We start from the raw sequence: 18098 nt of genomic DNA on the forward strand, positions 1-18098 counted from the left end.
TTATGTTATATAATTATTAATTATTAATATGATATATATCATATATTATATATTATATATTATATATTATATATATTTATATATAGTATATATATATTTCTATATATATACATATTCTTTTGTATATCAGAACCAAGTTTCATCAGTATTTAAATGAGTTTTCAAGTTAATATTTGAGAGGGTGGCCTGGGATATGATTCAGCCATTTATTCATTTACACAGGTATTCAAGGGTGTAATAAAAATGTGAAAGTGAATGAAGAGTACTTTGATATGACTCTTTTTGCCTAATAAATGGTTGCAGATGACGTCACTTTTTTTGACATTACTTTTGATAGAATATTTCTGGTTTTGAACTCTTTATTATCTTCTTTGGATACTTTGAATAAGCACTTTATTTTTTTTTAAAGATTTTATTTATTTATTTGACAGAAATCACAAGTAGATGGAGAGGCAGGCAGAGAGAGAGAGAGGGAAGCAGGCTCCCTGCCGAGCAGAGAGCCCGATGCGGGACTCGATCCCAGGACCCTGAGATCATGACCTGGCTTAACCCACTGAGCCACCCAGGTGCCCAGCACTTTATTTTTTTAACAAGTTCTGTGCCCAACATGGGGCTTCAACTCATGACCCTGAGATCAAGAGTCACATGCTCTACCAACTGAGCCAGCCAGGCACCCTAAGCGCTGTATTTTTAATTTTTTTAATTTTTATTTTTTTAAGGTTTTATTTATTTGACAGAAAGAGCACGAGAAGTTGGGGGAGTGATAGAGGGAGAGGGGGAAGCAGGTTCCATCCAAGGACCCTGAGATCATGACCTGAGCCAAAAGTAGCTGTTTAACGGACTGAGCCACCCATGCGCACCAAGCACTGTATTTTTTAAATCAGTTTTGTAATTCCGTGTATGGCCTTTTTTGTTTAAAGTGAAGAAAATGGGTACTGTCCTCTTGGTCATTTTGTTCCAGTATTTGAACTTTTATGGTTTATTTTTCTTTTTTCTTTTTTTTTTTTTTTAAGATTTTATTTATTTATTTGACAGAGAGAAATTACAAGTACACTGAGAGGCAGGCAGAGAGAGAGAGAAGGAAGCAGGCTCCCTGCTGAGCAGAGAGCCCGATGTGGGACTCGATCCCAGGACCCTGAGATCATGACCTGAGCCGAAGGCAGCGGCTTAACCCACTGAGCCACTCAGGCGCCCATATGGTTTATTTTTCTTAAAGTGTTAGGTTATGTTTGTTCAGATAAACAGAGATATGAGTTACCTCAGCTAAGGGTGGTGATGGGGCAGAGATGCGTGCGCGGGCGTGTGTGTGCGTGTGTGTGTATGTATCTAAGCCACTCTACCAGGAATTTAGATTATTTAGCTAGGTTTCATGGAAGATGGTAGATGTATGGCTTGGAAACTAGAAAGATCTAATGCAGCTCTATTGATTTCAGAATATAATGAGTTTAAGAACGATTAGAGGAAGATATTCTATTTATTTTAGTTACTCATATTTTGATAATTGGTGCTCAAGATATGGAGATAAATTAGGGTGAGATGACTAACATCTTTCCACATTATCCTCCAAACTTAGAAAATATACTACTGGCAGGTAGTTGAATGTAGGGTTTGGTAGGCTGTGAGAGAATAAGATAATATGGATTAAATATGCTCTTCAGGATTGTCCTAACCAGTGATAGGATGGGTAGGTTTAGCTAGCTATCTGATTTCTTACATCTCACACCTTACTTCTGGAATCAGTCTCCTCCTGAAATATATCTTTTGAATGAGTTCCTTTAGTAGGTCTTTGTCTTTTTTAAAATTGAAGTATAACTGACACACAGTGTTACATTAGTTTCAGGTGTACTGCATAGTGCATAGTGATTCCACAAGTCTATGGTTTTGCTCTGCCTCCCAAAAGTGTCACCATACAACACTGTTACAATACCGGCAACAGTCTCTGCTTTTGTTTGATTCCTTTTTTTTTTTTTTTTAAAGATTTGATTTATTTATTTGACAGAGAGAGCAGAAGAGAGGGAATACAAGCAGGGTGAGTGGGAAAAAGAGAAGCAGGCTTCCTGCCAAGCAGGTAGCCTGATGTGGGGCTTGATCCCAGGACCCTGAGATGATGACCTGAGCCGAAGCCAGACACTTAATGACTGAGCCACCCAGGTGCCACTGATGATATCTTTCTTTCACCTTCATATGACTGATAATTTAGCTCAGTCTACATTTGTAAGTGTGGTTATTTTATCTTGGTACTTTGAAAATATTTCCCACTGTCAACTGGCACCCATTGTCTCAGTTCAGAAATGTTCAGAAATTTAATAGTTGTTTCTTTGTAGGATATGTCTTTCCTTTCCGGTTACTTTTTCTATGGTATTCTGCAGTTTGACGTTGTTGTGTTTGAAAAGATCCCTTTTACTTATCCTGGTTGGGCTTCATTTTGCTTCCTGAATCTGAAGATTCTTGTCTTTACTCAGTTCTGGAAAATTCTTAGCCATTATCTCATCATATACTGTCCCTTTTGTATTCTCTCTTCTCTCAGAGTTCTTGCTAGGTGTATGGTAGACCCTCACAATATATCCCTAATGTCTCTCGATCTTTCTTTCATATTTCCTTTATCTCTGGGCTGCCCTTAGTAATTTCTTTAGATCTGTCATCCAGTTTACTAATTCTCTCTTCAATGTGTAATCTACTGTTTAACCCAAACATTGGCTTTGGTTGCAATTATTAAATTCTTTATTTGTAGAAGATCTACTTGTTACTTCTCAAAGCTGCGTGGTCATATTTTTTAAAAAGCAATATCTTGTTTCTTACTCCTGTATTATTTTGTTTAATCATTTAAATTTATTTTATTTTAAAAGATTATTTATTTATTTGACAGAGGGATAGAGACAGGGAGAGGGGGGACACCAGCAGGGGGAGTGGGAGAGGGAGAAGCAGGCTCCCTGCTGAGCAGGGACCCGGATGCAGGACTTGATCCCAGGAATTTTCCCTTCTATTCTTGCATCTGTATACTACATTTTCCATATAGCAATCTAATGATCTTAAAGTATAAGCCAGATAACTTCACTTCCCTGTTTGAAACTCTTTAATAGCTTTTTTTTTTTTAAGATTTTATTTATTTCTTTGACACAGAGAGATCACAAGTAGACAGAGAGAGGCAGGCAGAGAGAGAGATAGAGGGAAGCAGGCTCCCCGCTGAGCAGAGAGGCCGATGCGGGACTCGATCCCAGGACCCTGAGATCATGACCCGAGCCAAAGGCAGTGGCCCAACCCACTGAGCCACCCAGGCGCCCCTCTTTAATAGCTTTTTGAAATAAATCCAAACTCCTTAGTATGGCACTCAAGATTCTTCTTGACCTGAATCTTATCTTCTCTAATGTTTTTTCACAGTACACTGCTCTTGCACTAAGCTCAGGCTACACTGGTCTTCTTTACTGATCATAGCAAGCCTTTTTCTTGACCCTTTTGCCTGTAATGCTTTCTCCTAGGAGCTTCTTATGTCTCTCTTCTGTTCTCAGCTTAAATGTTGTCTCCTTAAAGATGCTTTCTCTGACCACCCAATCTAAAATAATCTCCCCAGTTTTCTTCTCATACCCGATATCATGAGTTTAATTACTTGTTCGCATATATGTAAGCTCCACAAAGGCAAAGTGATTCATGTCCACCCGTTATCCCTGATGCCTAAATGATACATTTTAGATGTTCAATGTTTGTAGAATTAGTGAATACGCTGATGAACTCCTCCCTGGATAAAACATGAAGGCTTTAATTTCAAGGAGGTGGGACTTCATTTAGCAGCAAAAAAACAGTAAGAGTTTGTAAGTAAAATGCAAAATGGATAACAATGTAGTTGTTATCACAAACAAATGTGCGGAAGCAGATTTCTATACGGAAGCAGATTTCTATACAGCAATGTTGGTCAGCATCTTTGACTGGCAAGGACCCGAATGGAGACAATGCTCAAAGGAGGGACTGGTTTTCTCAATTTAAAGATTTTTTTTAAATTTATTTGTCAGAGAGAGAGAGAGAGAGAGAGAGAGAGAGAGAGAGCAAACACAGACAGACAGAATGGCAGGCAGAGGCAGAATAAGAGGGAGAAGCAAGACTCTCTGCCGAGCAAGGAGCCCAATGTGGGACTCGATCCTGGACGCTGGGATCATGACCTGAGCTGAAGGCAGCTGCTTAACCAACTGAGCCACCGAGGCGTCCCTGTCTTTCTCAATTTAAAGAACACTCTCCCCGCCCCTCCCACCGCCAAGAAGGAAAAGAAAAAAAAACGTGAAAGAAAGCGAGAAGAGCCGGGTGCACGTGTCCAAACTACGACTCCCAGCAGCCCTCGCGCGAGCCCGCCCATCCGGAGGTGGTGCGGGTCTCCGCCCCGTGGAGCTCCCGGCTTGGGCCAGAAAGGGGCGGTGTTCTGGCCCCGCCCCTGCCCGCTCCCAGCCGTCGCCCTCCCCCAGGGTTGTGGCCACGCGCAGCGGCGGCGGTTGTTCCGCTTCCCCTCCGGCCCGGGCCGTCGCCATTGCCGAAGGCTCCCTGCCCTCCCCTGCCGGCGCCCGCGGGGCTCTGCTGCCGCTCGGCCTAGCGGTAGCAGCGGCTGCGCTCCAGCGCGGCTTGTCTTCCCGCCCCGCTTCCCCTTCCGTCCCCGCCTGCCCCGCGCCGCGCGCTTGCCCGGGGCGGCTCCGGAGCCCGCCGGGAGCTCGGACCGAGGCGCCTCGCTGGGGCGGGGACCTTTCCTCGCCTGGGGTAAGTGTGCAGACAGGCCGGGACGCGGGCCGTCGCTCTCTTCCTCCTTCCTCCTCGGCGGCCTGGCCGGCGCGAGCGGCCCGCAGCAGCCTACCTGCCAGGGGCAGCGCCGGGGCAGCCGCCACCTGCGTTCCGGGAGCCGCGGCTCCTGGGGCGGTGGCTCATTGTCTGCTCCCTAGGGCTGTTTTCTTCGGCTTTAGCCCGAAATGGGAAGCTCGCTAGGCTGGCGAAGTCTAACTCTTCCTGGACCCAGCCCTGCCCAGGGCCGTGCCGCGCCACAGGCTCTGCCCACTCTCGGTCTCCCTTCCCTCGCATTTCAGCGTCCTCCTGTTCTCAGTTTAGTGGTCGACCTCACGTCTCGGCTTTTCGTCCTCGATTTTCCTGTCGTACGGAGTCCCTCCTTGCTACCTCTCCGGTCGTCCTAGTTTCATCGGTTAGGCATATTGTCTCTCGTCCCTGTACTCTGTTCTAAACTGCAGTGTGCGGTCTCTTCCATATTCCGCGTTAGTGGGAACGCATAGTGTTCCGAGGGTTTGAGGGCCTCGCCTAATACCCGAACTTTCGGATCTTCTCGTGATTCTTGTTTGGTCTTCAGCCAGGGGGTGAATAGTTGCTTCTTTAGGTAATTTAGGCGAAGGTTGGCTTTTCACCGTGTTTGGCTTTAACCCAACGCACATAGGACGTTGCTACAGTCTTCGGTGGACTCAGCCTTTTGACTGATTCTTTAAAGATAAAGTCATCCCAGAGCTAAAGTGTGAAAAGTGATTTCTCTTGTTGGTTGGTGCGGGGCCATATCCTCCTTGTAGCTTCATTTTAATTGGAAGTCGTGAGCGTGATTTGTTTCCTCCTTGATAAATCATGCCAACTCCCATTGATATAACTGTTTCAATTCTACTTTACAAGTTATCTGTAGTTGTTTGTTTTCTTTTTAACCTCTAAAAGACAATCAAAATGGTTAGGCCTAAAATTAGACAACGACGAGTTGTGTTTTGGATCAAGGTTGTGCACGTCACGTTTTTTCCCCTTCTCTGTTTGACTCTTCCGCTCTTATAAGTAGGCAGGATATTGAAATTTACAAGAATTTGCTTGTGGGGTTTTGTTTTTTGTAGGATTGTTCAAAAGAATAACATTAAATAAAATTAGATTGGGGTGAAGACAGTGAATAGTAATTTTTAAAGCAGGTTAGAACTTGTCAACTTTGCCAGAAGCTCAATGGCATTTGTGAAACACACTTACACTAACTCCTAAGTATCTTTTATGGCTATGTGGAAACATACATGTATATACACACATACAGATACATATGAATGGAAAGCATTGTTCATATTCTGTTAATACAGGGTATTGATTAAGGCAGTTCCTTAATCCTTAGCTTTTAAATCTATTAATTACCCAAGAAAAGTGATTTACATTGTGAAAAATGAATCTTAAAATGTTTTTTTGTTTTTTTGTTTTTTTTTTTTAAAGATTTTATTTATTTGAGAGAGAGAGAGAGAGAGAGCATGAAAGGGGCAAGGGGCAGAGGGAGAAGCTGGCTCCCTGATGAGCAGAGAGCCTGATGTGGGACTTGATCCTGGGACTCCAGGATCATGACCTGAGCTGAAGGCAGTTGCTTAACCAACTGAGCCACCCAGGTGCCCTCTTAAAATGTTTTTGACTTGTAATATATGTAGGTTGTTAAGCCCAGTTTCAGGGTTTGGTGAAAGTGGTTGATCAAAATTCAGTGAATTTTACTTTCACTAAATACTCTACTTTTACCTAAGTGACTTTGTACAGAGCTTTAATACTATCATCATTTGATAGTGTCCGTTGTCAATTTGAGAGGTCTTATTGGTCAAAGGGGCCTAATGTACAGAAATGTTGGAGTGTGAAATTTGGTCTGTTGATGTCAGTCTCTCTGTCAGTTCTTCTATAAGCAGATACTTTTACCAAGGAAGAGTGACTGGATATTCCTCTTCACTTAGAAGGGGTTTGATTCCTGGTTTACCATTATTCAAAAAGAGAATTATTCTTCCGGACTTTGTGGCATTTAATACTAACCATCCAAACCCCAAAATAAGTTTGTATTTGGAGTGTATCTGCTAAACAGATGAATAGGGATTCCCCTGGTTCTCTGATCTTTATTATAGGCAGGTTTCCAAGTTGGCATGGTTTACAGTGGTGTATATTTCTTTTTAACTATAGTTTTTTAAAGAAAAAACATAAAGGATAGCTAAGGATAAACTTTCAATTATACTTTTTAAAAAAGAGAACTTGTTAGAATAGATAAAGATAAAATAAGTAGGTACTTTAAAGTCATTCCTATATTTCTTCTGTCAATATCGATTATTCTATTAATCAAGTATAATGTTTCTTTTGACTTCCTGAAATTTCTCTCTTTTTTTTTTTTTTAAAGATTTTATTTATTTATTTGACAGACAAAGATCACAAGTAGGCAGAGAGGCAGGCAGAGAGAGGAGGAAGCAGGCTCGCCAAGGAGCAGAGAGCCCAATGCGGGGCTCTATCCCAGGATCCTGGGATCATGACCTGAGCGGAATGCAGAGGTTTAACCCACTGAGCCACGCAGGCGCCCCTCTCTCTTTTTTTTTTTTTTTAAATATTTTATTTATTCATTTGACAGAGATCACAAGTAGGCAGAGAGGCAGGCAGAGAGAGAGGGGTAGCAGGATCCCTGCTGAGCAGAGAGCCCCATGTGGGGCTCAATCCCAGGACCCTGAGATCATGACCTGAGCGGAATGCAGAGGTTTAACCCACTGAACCACCCAGGCGCCCCGAAATTTCTCCTTTTGATTAAAACTTGAAACTAGGTCTTGTTCAAGGCTAAGGTTTCAGGATTCTGATCAGTTTGTTTTCAGAAGCCCATCAAGTTAAATAAGAGGGCTAATTCCAGACTAGTCAGAGGGCAGATAAGTTACTTAAAAATCGGAGTTGTCCCTTGTATCCTTCTTGAACCTTGGTAGAAGCAGAAAGAGAAGGAAAAATAGCCCCCTTGCCTTGAAGAAATACTGATTGTTTTCTTCTGTAATCAGAATTTTCACTACTTTTTCATTTTAGGGTCATTAACCTATTTAAGGATAGCCATTCTGAACACTCATGTGGGATTTCAGAGTTCTAGCCTATTTATTATCTCTGAGGTACATTAGTACTTATCCTTCCATGTGTCTTGAATGGTTAGATGCTGGAGACCTGGATTTGAATCATGGTTCTTCTACCTGACCCTAGGTAAGACATGTACTCCTTCCAGGACTTGGTTGTCGTCTTCTGTAAAATGGGGATTGATAATAATAATAATATAATACAACTTTCATGGGGCTATTTAAAGCAAATGAGATAATGCAAGTAAAGTACCTTGCAAATGCAGTGCTTAAGTTCTTAATAAAGGTTAGTTATTATTCCATTCTAAAATAGGTTTGGGGCGCCTCGGTGGCTCAGTCGTTAGGTGTCTGCCTTCTGCTTGGTCATGATCTCAGGATCGTGGGGTCAAGCCCCGCATTGGGCTCCCTGCTCTTCAGGGAGCTTGCTTCTCCCTCTTCTAGTTCCCTTGCTTGTGTTCCCTCTGTCACTGTCTCTGTCAAATAAATAAATAAATAAATAAATAAATAAATAAAATGGGTTTTACATTTAATTGTTACTGTAGCAAATATTATGCTTCCAAACTTAGATTTAAGAATGCTTTCTGGAGGGGAGCCTGGGTAGCTCGGTTGGTTAAGTGTCTGCCTTTGACTCATGTCATCATCCCGGAATGAGTCCCCTATGGGGCTCCTTGCTCACTGGGGAGTCTGTCTCTCCATCTCCCCCTCCTTGTGCATGCTCTCTCTCTCTTTCTCAAATAAATAAATAAAATCTTCAAAAAAAGAATGCTTTCTGGAAGAGATTGGGATGTCAGGACCAATTTTCTGAGACCATAACTGTTAAAATATTGGGGGGAAAAAAGCTTTGCCACTGATACAAAATACAGGTTTTTCAAATTTTAATAAGTATTTGTATTTCTCAGAAAATTTGAAGAATAGCGAAGATTATTAAGAGACAGGACAGGGGGGCGCCTGGGTGGTTCAGTTGGTTGGACAGCTGCCTTTGGCTCAGGTCATGATCCCGGCGTCCTGGGATCGAGTCCCACATCGGGCTCCTTGCTCTTCAGGGAGCCTGCTTCTCCCTCTGACTCTGCCTGCCTCTCTGTCTGCCTGTGCTCGCTCTTGCTCTCTCTCTGACAAATAAATAAATAAAATCTTTAAAAAAAAAAAAAAAGAGAGAGACAGGACAAAAATCACTTTGTCCTCAGCCCCCAGAAATAAGCATCATAATGGACTAGGGGTTTTCCCCTTATTTTTAAATTCCAAAAGTAGCATGTGCTTATTTTTTTTTTAAAGATTTTATTTTATTTATTTGACAGAGAGAGATCACAAGTAGGCAGAGAGGCAGAGAGAGAGAGAGAGGAGGAAGCAGGCTCCCTGCTGAGCAGAGAGCCCAATGCGGGACTCGATCCCAGGACCCCGAGATCATGACCTGAGCCGAAGGCAGCGGCTTAACCCACTGAGCCACCCAGGCGCCCCAGCATGTGCTTATTATAAAAGATTCAAGGCAACCCAGTTATTTAGAATAAAAAAGTAAAACTTGCTCTTTCCTCACTTTCTAGTTCCATTCCCTGGTACCACTGTTAACAATTTTGTTTTCTTTATGCAGAAATAAGCATTGTGTAGTTTTAACCAATTTTTAAAAATACAAGGTCTGGTAATTACATATTCTTTTCCATCTCAATATATACAGTTGTACTTCATCTTTTTAACGGTCATGATATAGTCCATTGTCTTTTAATTATTCATTTTTTTTTAAGATTTTATTTATTTGACAGAGCCGAGAGAGAGAGAGAGAGAGAGAGAGAGCGCCCGCATGCACACAAGCAGGGGGAGTGGCAGGCAGAGGGAGAGGGAGAAGCAGGCTCCCGGCAGAGCAAGGAGCGGGATGTGGGACTGGATCGAAGGACCCTGGGATGAGCTGAAAGCAGTCACTTAACCAAGTGAGCCACCCAGGTGCCCTATTCATGGTTCTTTATGTTGCAGTAATCTCACCTTATCCACAGAGGGTATTTCCAAGACCTCCAGTGGCTGCCTGAAGCTACAGATAGAGTAAAGCTTGTATAAACTATCTTTTTTCCTTATAACATACCTGTGATAAAGTTTAGTTTATAAATTAGACCCAGTAAGAGATTAATAACAGTGACTGGTAATAAAATAGAACAGTTATAACAATATGCTATAATTAAAGTTACGTGAATGTGATCTATCTCAGAATATCTCATTAGACTGTACTCATGTTTCTTGTGATGATGTGAGATGATAAAATCCCTACATGATGAGATGAAATGCGGTGAATGGCAGAGGCAGTGTGATGTAAGGATAGGTTACCATTGACTTTCGGATGATACTTCAGCCATGGGATCCAAGGCAGTGGTTGACTGTTGGTAACTGAAATTGCAGAAAGAGAAACTGTGGTAAAAGGGGACTACTGTACAGATCTTCATCAGCTTACAAGGGGATTTTGTCCCAATAAAAACACTGTAAGTTGAAAATGGCATAAGGCGAAACATCATCATTTTGCATAGCCTGCCTTAAACGCGCTCAGGACACTTTAGGTTAGACTGCTGGTGGGCAGAACTCTCTAAATAAAATAATACTTATTTTATTTTCAAGTGTTGACTGTCTCATGTACTTAATTGAGTAGTATACTGAAAGGGAAAAATAGAATGGCGTTAAGTGTATTAGTTGTTTATCCTCTTGATCACGTAGCTGACTGGGAACTGTGGCTCGCTGCCACTGCCCTGTATCACAAGACAGTATGGTACTGCATATTTCCAACCCCGGGAAAAGAGCAAAATTCAAAATACAGTTGCTACTGAGTGTGGAAACTTCACTTTCATGTCTTTGTAAGGATGAAAAACTGTAGGTCAGACCATGGTAAGTCAGGGACAGTCTTTATTCTCTCAATTTTGAACAAGTAGAACTGGGGCTTTACTGGGCTTCAGTGTATCTTTGTGCACCAGTATTTCCACAAAAAAGTTTCTTCAGTGAGCATTTTAAGTTTTTTTTTTTTTTTTTAAAGATTTTTATTTATTTATTTGACAGGCAGAGATCACAAGTAGGCAGAGAGGCAGGCAGAGAGAGAGAGGAGGAAGCAGGCTCCCTGCTGAGCAGAGAGCCTGATGTAGGGCTCGATCCCAGGACCATGGGGTCATGACCTGAGCCAAAGGCAGAGGCTTTAACCCACTGAGCCACCCAGGCGCCCCGAGCATTTTAAGTTTTGATAGATGCCAAATTAACTGTCCAAAAGGCTACATCAGTCTATACTTCCTCATCAAATTGTAGAAGCTCTTCATATGTCATCGGTAGTAATCCTTCACCTTCTCTTAGGAAGATCTTTCCCATTTCACCTTTATCAAAAAAACATTCTTCTTAATAATTGTTGTATTGGGACACCTAGCTGGCTTAGTCGGAGGAGCATGTGACTCTTGACCTCAGGGTTGTAAGTTCGAGCCCCATATTGAGTGTAGAGGTTACTTAAATAAATAAAACTTTAAATAGATAAATAACAATATAAAAGCTTTAAATAAAATTTCAAAAAATTTAAACATATTGATAGTAGAGGTTACTTAAATAAATGAAACTTTGTATTTTGTTTATTTTTTTTAAGATTATTTATTTATTTATTTGACAGAGATCACAGGTAGGCAGAGAGGCAGGCAGAGAGAGAGAGAGAGGAACAGATGCCGAGCAGAGAGCCTGATGTGGGGCTCGATTCCAGGACCCTGGGATCATGACCTGAGCCAAAGGCAGAGGCTTTAACCCTCTGAGCCACCCAGGCACCCTAACAATTGTATTTTAATCTTTTTTTCCTAATATTTATTTTTTTATTTGACAGATCACAAGTAGGCAGAGAGGCAGGCAGAGAGAGAGGAGGAAGCAGGCTCCCCGCTGAGCAAAGAGCCCGACACAGGGATTGATCCCAGAACCCTGGGATCATGACCTGAGCCGAAGGCAGAGGCCCCAACCCACTGAGCCACCCAGGCACCCCTTGTATTTTAATCTTAATCCTTCTGAAATATGGGGGCTCCTGGGTGGCTCAGTCGGTTAAGCACCTCTGCCTTCCACAGTCTACTTGTGCTCTCTATTTCTCTGTCAAATAAATAAATAAAATCTTAAAAAAAAATCCTTCTGAAATATGTGTGGGGGCAAGTAAGAGTTTTAACAATATAAAATAGCTTGGCTACTGAAATGAAATACGGGTATAGAAAAAGTTTCAGGAGTTGTAGGTTGCTGTGAAAATAAATCGATTATAGACATTTAGGGAATAATATTGTAATGGTTTCATTGTAAGCTCACATCTGAAAACAAACAAAAAAAATGCCCCCTTTAACTGTTCTTTTTTCCTTTTTTTTTTTTTTTTAAGATTTCATTTATTTATTGACAGAGAGACAGAGCATAAGCAGGGGGAGAGACAGAGGGAGCAGGAGGAGCAGGCTCCGCACTGAGCAGGGAGCCCAGCGTGAGGCTCTATCCCAGGACCCTGGGATCATGACCTGAACCGAAGGCAGACACTTAACTGACAGAGTCACCCAAGTGCCCCTTCATCCCTGTTTCTTGTCATCTACTGATTTCATCCTTATCCTTCAAATTTCCACCATTGAGTCTACTTTTGGGGAGTCTTTCTTGATCATCTACTGTGATATAAATATTCTTCTTACATATTTTCTTAACATGTTTAAAACACAATCCTTATTTGCGGTATATGGAAAGCATGAATTATTTATCTGGAAATGAGAGTTAGTTCTCAATTTTTGCCAGTTGAAACTAATCAGACTGGGAGATGTGAGGAAGAACTCTTTAATGTTGGTTAAAAGTGATAAACACACATATGCATGCAGAGCACTTTTAACTCATTACTGAGTTCTTCCTCAGTATTCCAGTATTTACATTGGTGAAATTTTTTCAGGTAAATGCTTAATAGGTTCTGGAAAGCTACAAAGTTTTATTTTTGCCTTGCATTTATTTCATCAGAAAAGGTATATTTTAGGACACCTGCATGGCTCAGTTGGTTAAGCATCCAACTCTTCGTCTTAGCTCAGGTCTTGATATTCGGGTCCTGAGTTCAAGCCTCACATTGGGCTCCACACAGGACAGAGAGTGGGAGAGCAAGGTGAATTTTTTTTTTAAAGATTTTATTTATTTATTTCACAGACAGAGATCACAAGTAAGCAGAAAGGCAGGCAGAGAGACGGGGGAAGCAGGCTCCCTGCCGAGCAGAGAGCCCGATGTGGGGCTCGATCCCAGGACCCTGGGATCATGACCTGAACCAAAGGCAGAGGCTTTAACCCTCTGAGCCACCCAGGCGCTCTGCAAGGTGAATTTTAAGATACATTCTCAGCTTTTAAATTTTGAATTACTGGGTTTGTTTGTTTATTTTTTTTTTAGTTTATTTTGTGATTTATAGGCTTAAAAGTGAAACAGAATTATTGTATAATAAACGTGAGCAGCAAGAGGTGGGTAAAGCATTTAAACAAAATTTCAGGTGCTCTAAAGTGCAAAGTATTAAAGAAGGAGAAGGTACATTGGCACAAAAAATAGTGGAAATAGAACTAGATGTTTGATAAGGTGTCTCTATTGTAAATTCTTCCTGAACTTTTTTCACCTTCCTGACTAAATACTTGAAAAGAATAAAGTTGCCTTTTTTTTTTTTTTTTTCTTAAACCCCATATTCCATTATGTATGGATAACTGCTATTGATATTCTGGTATGCTTCCTGCCAGTACTTTTTCTTCTTTTATATATGTGTGTGTACATACTTTGCTTTTATAAAATTAGAATCCTGTTCTGTGTAATTTGTTACCGTCCTAAATCTTGAAAGTGTCCCTTTGTTCTTCAAGATTCTCTTAAAATCATCTTTTAATGTTTGCCTGACATTCCATTGTACAGCTGTGCCTTATTTGCTCTTTTCCTATTGCTGAATGTGTAACTTATTTTCAATATTTTATATTGATATATACTGATATGTCAATATATTGATATCAATTATAATTTCAATTGATAATATCAATTATATTGATATGTATTGGTATATATATTTATATTGGTATGTATATAAATATATATATTTTATTAAAATGTTATAATAAATGGTTTTCTAGTCATCCCTGATTATGTAGAATATTTTCCTAGAAGTGGAGTTGCTGAATGAAAAGGTATAAGCATATAACAGTCTTAAATCATCCTTCAGAGAAGTTTGCTGTGTGTCATCAGAAGCAGTTTGTATCATATTTGATTGCTATCCTCAGTGAAGCAGCCATCATTTTAAATGACATTAATAAAATTTGCTTATTAGGAAAATAAAAATACAGTTTAATTTGCCTTTCTCATTTAAATTTTAATTTTGTTTTAGTTAATTTGATTTACTTCTGATAAGTACACAGATGTAACTAGATATTTGTGTCTAATATTTTTATTATTTTACTGGTCTTCAATAAAATTTTACTTACTTTTGTTTTCAAGGTTCATTGTCTTTCCTGAAAATATTAGAGTAACCTTTCCTTGCTTTCCAATAGTCACAATATTGATTTCTGTTTTAGGGCTTTATTACATTGGCCAGAATTTCTAAGACATGGTTCAATAAGAGAGGTGATAATTGTCTTAGAGTATCTCTGATATTTTTACAATTAACAATGATGGCAGTTGTTGGTTTTAGAGAGAGAGATTTTTTTTTTAATTGTTTATTTATTTATTTGACAGAGATCACAAGTAGGCAGAGAGGCAGGCAGAGAGAGAGAGAGGAAGGGAAGCAGGCTCCCCACTGAGCAGAGAGCCCGATGCTGGGCTTGATCCCAGGACCCTGAGATCATGACCTGAGCTGAAGACAGAGGCTCGAACCCACTGAGCCACCCAGGAGCACCAGAGAGAGATTCTTTAGGGAGAGATTCTGTTCTGACTTTACAAAAAATAAGAATGGCTTCTGAATTTTAACAAATGTTTGTGTAATACTTCTTTAGGTAATGCTAATAAGGTTTTTCTTATTTTAACTACTAATAAGGATATATATTAATAAATTTGCTAATAGCCAAAGGCACGTATTATGAGGAACCAGAATCCCACTCATATTAGTCAAGTGTACAGAAGTTATCGAAAGAATAGAAAAAAAAACTTAGAAATTTAGTTTAATAGGAGTATACAGGCCATGTGGTAACTTCTGTAGTTCTGTAAAATCTTGAGGAATCCTTATTTTTTTGAGTCAGTTTTAATCATTTGTATTTTTCCGGATTATATATATATTTTGATTTTTAAATTTGTTATTGATGAATATATGTAATATTTTACCTTAAAGTCTGTGGTGTTTATTTCCATCTTTTACTAGTGATTTTTTAAATTTTTCATGATTTGCCAAGTGTTCATCTATTCAGTTTTTAATAACCAGCTTTCAGATTTATCCTGTTGGTTTTCTGTTTTCTGATTCCCTGATTTCTGCTTTTCTCTTGATGATTAGGGATCTGATCAGTCATCTAAAATAGCCTCCACCTACCCCACTTGGTCTATGACTTCTTGCCCTTCTGTGTCTGTCTGTATAGCAGTTTTCCTCTGAAGCCATTTGGCTTTGTTCATTTTCTTGTTTCTCTATTTCTTTGCTGCTCTTCTATTTAGAACTTAGAACACATGGACATGCAGTAAGTATATGTTGGTTGAATGTCAGTTTCTTTTATTTCTAATGATTTTTAATTTTTTAATTAATAGACTTTATTTTATGTGGCAATTTTAGGTTCACAGCAAAATTGAGTAAAAAGTACAGAGTTCCTATATATCCCAAGCTCTCCCTTACTCCCTTTACCCCCTCCATCAACATCTCACCATGTGTGATACTTTTTTTTAAATTGATAAACCCAACATTGACACATCTATTATCAACCAAATCCCGTAGTTTAGAGTTCACTCTTTTTTTTTTTTTTTTTTTTTTAAAGATTTTTTTATTTTATTTGACAGACAGAGATTACACGTAGGCAGAGAGGCAGGCAGAGAGATAGAGAGAGGAGAGAGGAGGAAGCAGGCTCCCTTGCTGAGCAGAGAGCCTGATGCGGGACTCGATCCCAGGACCCTGAGATCATGACCTGAGCCGAAGGCAGCGGCTTAACCCACTGAGCCACCCAGGCGCCCTAGAGTTCACTCTTGATATTATACATTTAATGGGTGTGGACAAATGGTGGATGTTGACATGTATCCATCATTAATTATAGTGTCATACATAACAGTTTCCCAGCCTTAAACATCTCCTGTGTTCCACATAGCCCTCCCTTTTCTCTAATTCCTGGCAACTACTAGTGCTTTTACTGACTCCTTAATATTGCCTTTTCCAGAATGTCCTGTAATTGGATCATACACTATGTAACCTTTTCAGACGAGATCGGGCGCGTTCAGGGTGGTATGGCCGTAGACTATGTAACCTTTTCAGCTTGCAGTATGCATTTAAGTTTCCTTCACATCTTTTGATGAATCCTTTTTAGCAATGAATTTTATTCCATTGACTGGATGTACTGCAGTTAGTTCATTCACCTGCTGAAGGACATCTTCATAGCTTTCACATTTGTCAGTTATGAATATAGTTGCTGTAGACATCTGTGCTTCATTTTTGTATGGATATAAGTTTTCAGCCGATTTGAGTAAATACCAAGGAGCATAATTGCTGGATGGTATGGTAAGAGTATATTTAGTTTTGTAGGAAATCTCTAAACTGTCTGAATTTCAAAGTGGCTTTATTGTTTTGCTTTCCCACCAACCATGGGTGAGAGTGTTCGTGTTGCTCAGCATCCTCACGAGCATTTGATGTTTATAGTGTTTTGGATTTTAGCTGTTCCGATAGATATGTAGTGGTATCTCATTTTTTTGATTTGCAGTACTCTAATGACTGATGTTGAGCATCAGTACTAATGATGCATGCTGCTTTTCCATCTGTGTATCACTTTTGGTGAGGTATCTCTTTAGAAGTTATGCACATTTTTAAATTGGATTGTTAATTTTTCTATTGCTGAGTTTTAAGAGTTCTTTGTATATTTTGGGTAACTGTCCTTTATATATGATATTTCTTTTGCAGGTATTTTTTCCCCAGTCTGTGACTTGTTTCTCATTCTCCCAACTCTAATGATTTTTGTCATGTATTTTGATGCAGTATTATTTGATGTATATGTAAGTTATCTACTGCTAAAGGTCTCATTGTGAATTATACTTAATAAAAATAATCATCATACTTTCTGAATCTTGTATTTTACTTAAATTCCTGTCTGTACTAAATGTCTTTGTTCAGTAAATTATCCAACTTTGTCTTTCCATACCATTTTGTTTTAGTTGTGCCTTTTTAAAATTACATGTAGGTTTTTTTTTTAAGATTTTATTTATTTATTTGTTTATTTATTTTTTTGAGAGAGTACACTTGGGAGAATGCACTTGAGCAAGCAGGGGAAGCTCAAGCAGACCCCACACTGAATGTGGAATCCAATGTGGAGCTTAATCCCATGACCCTGAGGTCATGACCTGAGCCAGAACCAGAGTTGAATGCCTATCTGACTGAGCCAGCCAGGCACCCCTGTAGTTTATTTTTGTTTTAATTCAAAATGAATGCTTAAAACATTTGTTTATTGTCAAGATGAATTCTGTTGGGTGTGTTTCTATCATTTTACTTAATGTTTTCTGCTTTTTAATGATTCCTTGCGCTTCTTTAATTTTAAAATATACATAAGATAAAAATTACCATCTTCACCATTTTTACATAATAATTCTTTAGCATTAAGTACAGGTACATTGTTGTATACCCATCACAACCACTTTTTCATCTTCCCCAACTGAACCTGTATACTTATTAAAAACTAACTTTCCATTCTTCCTTATTCCCAATATCTGGTAACCTATCTCTGATCTTCTTTATGTGTCTTAGATTTTGCCTATTCTAGATGAGTCGTGTAAGTGGATCATAATATTTGCCCTTTTGCCTTTGGTTTGTTTCACATAGCACATGATGTTTTCATCTTGGTGTATTTTATGAATTGTATGTATTAGTACTTCATTCTTTTTTTTTTAAGATTTTATTTATTTATTTGACAGAGAGAGAGATTCACAAGTAGACAGAGAGGCAGGCAGAGAGAGAGGGAAGCAGGCTCCCTGCTGAGTGGAGCCCGATGTGGGGCACGATCCCAGGATCCTGAGATCACTCCCTGAGCCGAAGGCAGAGGCTTAAGCCACTGAGCCACCCAGGTGCTCCTAGTACTTCATTCCTTTTTTTTTTTTTTTTTTTTATTTATTTGACAGACAGAGATCACAAGCAGGCAGAGAGGCAGGCAGAGAGAG

General features: G+C 39.7%; 1 protein-coding gene and 1 non-coding gene across 2 annotated transcripts in view; one reads left to right on the forward strand and one right to left on the reverse strand.

The window, feature by feature from the left end:
- Positions 1-599: 599 nt before the first annotated feature.
- Positions 600-672, reverse strand: TRNAK-CUU. The gene has a single exon. It is a non-coding gene; the product is annotated as a tRNA-Lys (tRNA).
- A 3954-nt stretch (positions 673-4626) lies between these two features.
- PAK2 (p21 (RAC1) activated kinase 2) overlaps positions 4627-18098 on the forward strand; it is a 94737-nt gene continuing 81265 nt past the window's right edge. Inside the window, exon 1 of the mRNA XM_032336833.1 lies at positions 4627-4734. The gene's annotated coding sequence lies outside the window, so the exon portion shown is untranslated. The remainder of the gene's footprint in view (positions 4735-18098) is intronic.

The sequence above is a fragment of the Mustela erminea genome, chromosome 1 (genome assembly GCF_009829155.1).
Source record: "Mustela erminea isolate mMusErm1 chromosome 1, mMusErm1.Pri, whole genome shotgun sequence".
Lineage (NCBI taxonomy): Eukaryota > Metazoa > Chordata > Mammalia > Carnivora > Mustelidae > Mustela > Mustela erminea.